The sequence below is a fragment of the Stegodyphus dumicola genome, chromosome 1 (genome assembly GCF_044657685.1).
Source record: "Stegodyphus dumicola isolate Sdum_Otavi_A_Nest chromosome 1, ASM4465768v1".
NCBI classification, from domain to species: domain Eukaryota; kingdom Metazoa; phylum Arthropoda; class Arachnida; order Araneae; family Eresidae; genus Stegodyphus; species Stegodyphus dumicola.
In genome coordinates, this window is record NC_140768.1 from 255,524,893 (window position 1) to 255,531,271 (window position 6,379).

The window sequence follows — 6,379 nt, forward strand, 5'->3', positions numbered from 1 at the left end:
GAGAGGCAATAATTTCCCTCCCGCCATATCAAAGAGTCTATACCAGCGGTTCTCAACCGGTGGTACGCAAAAGAAAAATAGGTGGTACACAAAGAAACAAAGTATTTTTAATTTTTAAATTCAAAAATCTCGTGAAGAAAAAGAACAATTGATAAAAATTTCCCGTGATCGAACTCTTAACTGAAGATTTAAAAAGTAACACACTTGTTAACTTTTGGCTAAACCAAAAAAAAAAAAAAAAAAAAAAAAAAAATTGAAATGCGTTTCAAACAATGCTGTTAAATTTTTTTTCGCATAACCTGTTTTGTGAACTCGTATTTTCTTCCACGTTTTATTTGAAAAAGAAATACAAAGCAAAATTTAAATTGGATCCTAATTTACGGGTAAAGTTAAGTGATATAAGACCAGACATAAAGAAATTGATCTCTCCTATCAAACAGGCCCAAATTTCACATTAAATTTTAGAATTGAAGGTATTATAACTTAAATTTTGATAATTAAAATGGCAATAAATTTTTAATCTAATAATTTTTAAGTATGCACATTTAATGTAGTTAATAGGTTGTGCAAATGACAAAATACTTTTTTTGTTAATTTTTCCTATTCAGAAATTGAAAAATATTCATTGTAAAATGTAGTGGTGGCACTAAAGATTTTCAATCTTTTGTTTAGATGATACGCGTTAGACAAAAGGTTGAGAACCTCTGGTCTATACCTTCTAAAGTATTTACGGGAAAAAATTTCTGCAGGGAAGTTATATAACAATACCTGCAATATTGGCAATTCCAAATTTTTAGCAATTGCGGTACTTAATTGAATTTTAGAGGGATTTTCTTGCCATACATTCTTCTTCTTCGCCACTCGCCAGCTTTCGAATTTTATGGCTAGCTCAAATAGATTCTCCATTGTCGTTGGATTTCACAATTGAAAGAAATCTTGTATTTGAGGTGGCAAATTTGATAAAATGATCTGTATTATCTCCCCGTCAGGCATTTTACCATACAATAAATAAAGATTTGGGTTTTCAGCAAAATAAAATCAGTTAATTCTTCAAATTTAAACTAAATCTTGCTAAAGAATTCTGACTCGAGCTCAGCCCTATCTTTTACAAGCGCTTTAACGAGCGCATTTTTAAATCATTCAAATGTATAAGTATCGCTCGCTGTCTCACCCAACACAAAGTTACTAATGCATTTATACCAGCTAGAAGCGTGTCCTTTGAAGGCCGCAGATGCGATTATAAATTTCAGCGCTTTTGGCACTGTATACAAAATGAGAATGAGAAGTGACCTGTTCAAGAAAATAGTTACTGGATTTTTGCCACCGAAAGTCATTGCGGGTTTTTTGACAGCCCGCATGATATCCACAATAAATCCAAATCCCTCCGTGGGACTAACTGGCGTCGGTGGGGTTTGAAGCCTTGAGGAGACAGATTAATAGTTGTCCTTTCTTGTGACATAGTCCGCTATTGTTCAGGCCCTCTGTAGGGATTGTGTCTGGAACTAAATGTAACTTGTGGCAAATCCTTGAATACACATGTATGCGACTTATTGCTATGTATAAGAAACAGAACTTATAAAAAGTGTAAATGACCCTTTTATTCAGAACTCAAAGCACTTTAGAAGCACAAACTAGCCAGTATGTAACACAAACGTACTGAATTCATATTAAAACTAAACAAAATCGCAAGTTAGCCAAAGGCTACACAGAAATAAATAATGCGCAAGGTGGCTCAAGTCTATATCGGCGTCTATATTGGCAAGCTCAAGTCTATATTGACAAGAATAATGCAACGTCGAAGACAGACTGCTATTTCAAATGCAAATAATAACGTGATCTTCAAGAGACAGAACATGCTCTGATTAAACACTCTAAAATCTTCTTTTAAAATACTATCTCTTTGTACCCCATTTAAATACGCGCGAACTAAAAATTGGTGTTCTGGCAAGAAAGCGGAAAAGGAGAAGACATTAAAGATACTGTATACGAAGTAACTGGTTAGATAAAAATTAATAAATCCTTACAACCAAAATCATAAATTTCTGTTTGCAGTTCAATTGCATCTTTCAAAGCTGGAAAACTGCCGCAATAGTTACATTTTTCAAGCCCAATAAAAAATCATATGCTCCCGCATCCTATATTTGTTGGCCAAACATTATTTTTTTGTCAGTGTAAGTTAAAACGATTTAAAATTGCATTTTACAATTTTATACTTTTGTGTATAAATATTAGCGACATGTTTTCCTTCCTATTTAATGAGTTTACTAATTACATAAATATGCATCTTGCGTGGAGAATAACCGAAGTATCTAACCAGTTACTTCGAAGCGAAGCGAAGATACTTTTTTTATCTAACCAGTTACTTCATATTCAGTATCTTTAATGTCTTCTCCTTTTCTGCTTTCTTGCCAGAACACTAATTTTTAGTTCGCGCGTGTTTATTAAATCCAAAAATGATATATTTCTCGGCTTGCTTCAAATTTTGAAAAGAATTTCTTTCAAATTGGCGAAGAAAACGAAACGTGATCATTCCTTAATTATTGTGCACTTTAAAGAAAAAGACTAATTCCGCTTGATAAGTCAACCTTCTTCTATGAGATCAGCAATAAATTTTTTGATATGTATAAATCAGTTGAGTTTTTTTGCTATGAATTCCATTACAATTCAAAATTTGTAATAAGTATTTTTTTCCATAGTTTTATCTCAGTCTTTTAAAGAACTAACTTCTACGCGTTTTATTATGCAGTACTTTGCTCTTCATTTTCTAGGTGATAATCAAAAATAAAATGTATAATTAAATTTAAATTTATAGGCTTAACAGCAAGCAGTAGCGTAAGAATTTTATCCTTGTATATGTGTGTGTAATCATATGCAATATATAAAAATAAATATTGTTGCGTGCGTACGGGTTCGTTATGAAATGAATGCACAAGTCCGATGAAAAATGAACAAAAATTTATTATTATCACAACAAAAATGCTTAAATTTTCTCAAATTATCATGCAGTATTACAATATCTCACAGTAGTTTTCTTTTAACTACTCAAATGTCAATAGAACGTAATTCAAAACAGCTAAAGAACGCTAATCCGCGAATTCGCTACAATCAACAACAGTAGTTTTCTAAACAACAACAAACTAAGCAACTACTACAAACTGAGATGTTTTCCTCCTTTTATAAGATTTTAAAATCACACGCTAGAATTTTCCAGTACTTTCTCGAAATCAAAAAGAGATATTTATTTATTTAATGCACGCGCTCTTGTATTTTCAATTTTCCGGCTTAGCTTTCTTTTAATATTCGTCACGCGCTGCACTGCGCGAGAAATAAAACCATCTAATTTCTAATTGAACTAACATTAGCTTTTTAAATACCAAATTCGTAACACTGCCCCCTTCCCAAGGACTGTACGTCCCGGGCAGTACAATCCCTGGACAGGAAGCAAAACTTACAACTGTGGCATAAATGCATTAATAAGCATTACATTACAATAATAAACAACATGAACAATAAATGCAATACATAAAACAAATCAAATGCTATCAAATACAAATCAAATACACATTTAAAAACAAAAATGGACCATGGTCTTATACTATTTACAATTATTTACATTATGTACTATGGCCATAGTAATGAGCTAACCTGTCGTAATGAACGACTTTAGGTTTAGAGTTCGAAGACTTACGAATCCGAACCACGACGTCATTCAGCCTGTTTAGGACTGTGTACCGCCCATCCCAAGGTGACTGTAATTTCGGACAAAGTCCTTTCCGTCGAGTCGGATTCCACAACCACACCTTGTCTCCTTCGTGGAATTGATGTTCAGTAGCTCTTGTGTCGTATCGGGTCTTCATCTTCTCCGTCGCCAAGTTGACTCGCTCTCGTGCAAAATTGTGCATCACTTCAAACCGGGCCTGGAGATCTTGAATATATTCCTCAGACGATGAAGGAGCATCCGGAGGGCGGCCAAACAATAGATCACAAGGCAGACGAAGGTCAAGACCGAAGAGCATCTGTGATGGAGAATAGCCGGTAGTCTCGTGGACAGCACTGCGGTAAGCCAGTAAAAAGAGTCGTAATTTCTTGTCCCAGTCCTGTTGGTTTCTGGAAACCACTAATGAGAGGTTATTAAGGATGGTTCGATTGAACCTCTCTACCATGCCGTCCGACTGGGGATGCAATGGCGTCGTTTGAGTTTTGTCAATGCCAAGTAGTTTGCATAGTTCTTTGATTACTGCCGAGGCAAAATTCCTTCCCTGATCGGAATGTAACTGAAGAGGCACTCCGAACCTGGAAATCCAGTGCTGTATCATTACCTCAGCTACTGTGACTGCCTCTTGATCAGGAATAGGATAAGCTTCAGGCCACTTGGTGAAGTAATCAATGACAACGAGTATGTATTTGTTGCCATCAGCAGTTCGTGGCAGAGGTCCCAGGATGTCAAAGGCGATACGTTCAAAAGGCGCACCTACGTTGTAACGTTGCAGTCTGCCTCGGCTGCGTTTCCTCGGTCCTTTCCAACCTGCACAGGCATCGCAAGATCGGCACCACTTTTGCACGTCATTCTTTGCATTATTCCAGTAAAAGCGCTCACGAACTCTCTGTAAGGTCTTCATAATTCCAAAGTGACCTCCTGTAGGGCTGTTATGTAGTTCTTTGAGGACATCAGGAATCCGGGATCTCGGAAGTATCAGTTGCCATCGGAACGTCTTCCCATCATCCGACTCGAATTTCCGGTATAAGACGCCGTTTCGAATGTGAAGTGAATCCCAGAGTGCCCAGTATTGTTTTGTTGTAGGACTACAGATAGAAATGTCCTGCCATGTAGGTTTTCTGTTTGATGACTCTATTAAATCAAGTATGGGTTTAATGTCGCGGTCTTCCAGCTGGTCTTTCCTGACTTCATCATCACTCCACGGGTCTCGAGCAGCCGATGTTGATGTTGTAATTTGTCTTGCGACCGGAGTCAGCAGTTCGTATTTCGCTTCCACCCTGGAACAATATCGGCAGTTTTCTTGGCAAGGTCTTCTAGACAGGGCGTCGGCGTTTCCGTGTGATGATCCCTTACGATGACGGATAGTGATGTCATATTCTTGGAGTCTCTGTATCCACCTGGCTATTTGACCCTCAGGATTTTTGAAATTTAAAAGCCACGCCAATGAGGCATGGTCCGTGCGGAGGAGGAATTTTCTCCCGTATAGATAATGATGGAAATGTTCTACAGCTTTGACTATGGCGAGCAACTCTTTCCTTGTGACACAGTAATTCCTCTCCGGTTTAGACAGGCACTTGCTCCAGTAAGCTACTACACGTTCTTGGTCGTCTATTTCTTGGGACAAAACAGCACCGACACTTTCATTGCTCGCGTCGGTGTCGAGAATAAATGGTCTGTCGAGCTGAGGATACGTCAGGATTGGAGCAGATGTTAAAGCTTCCTTTAAGTTGTTAAATGCATCCTCGCATTCCTTTGTCCACAAGAATCTTTGCTTGCTCTCTGTCAGCTTGTGAAGTGGTCTTGCGATGGGTGAAAAGTTCTTCACGAATCTCCTATAGTAGGTGCAAAGCCCTAGGAAGCTTCTCAGCTGATGGACATTTTCGGGACGCGTCCAGGATTTAACCGCTGATACCTTTTCAGGATCCGTGCGCACACCTTCTGCAGAGATGACATGTCCCAGGTAAGTCACTTCCTTTCGAAACAATTTGCATTTAGCGGGAGTCAGCTTCAGATTGGCCTCTTTCAGTTTCTGAAGCACCTTTCTAAGATTTTCTAGATGCTCTTCAAAACTCTTTCCGACGATGATGATATCGTCCAGGTATATCAGACAGGCTTCGTAAGAAAGGCCTTTCAAAACAGTCTCCATAAGACGTTCGAATGTTGCCGGCGCATTACACAGTCCAAACGGCATCACTTCGAACTGCCAAAGTCCTTGTCCCGTAGTAAATGCCGTCTTTTCTCGGTCATCAGAATGGATTTCTACCTGCCAATACCCACTCTTTAAATCAAGTGTTGAGAACCACTTGCTTCCAGAAAGAGTGTCTAGAATGTCATCAATTCTAGGAAGAGGGTAACTGTCTTTCTTCGTAACCTCATTCAACCGGCGATAGTCAACGCAAAATCTTGTTGAGCCGTCTTTCTTTCTGACGAGAACGATGGGAGATGCCCATGGACTCGCTGAAGGCTCGATGACATCGCCTTCTTCCATATCTTTTAACAGTGTTCGCACCTCTTCCTGTTTAGCAAACGGTAGACGTCTTGGATGTTGCTTGATCGGGGGATGATCGCCAGTATCTATTCTATGTTGTGTCAAACTAGTTCGACCCACGTCAGAAGACGAGCGGGAGAAAACAACTTGAAGATCTTTAATGACGCGATCGG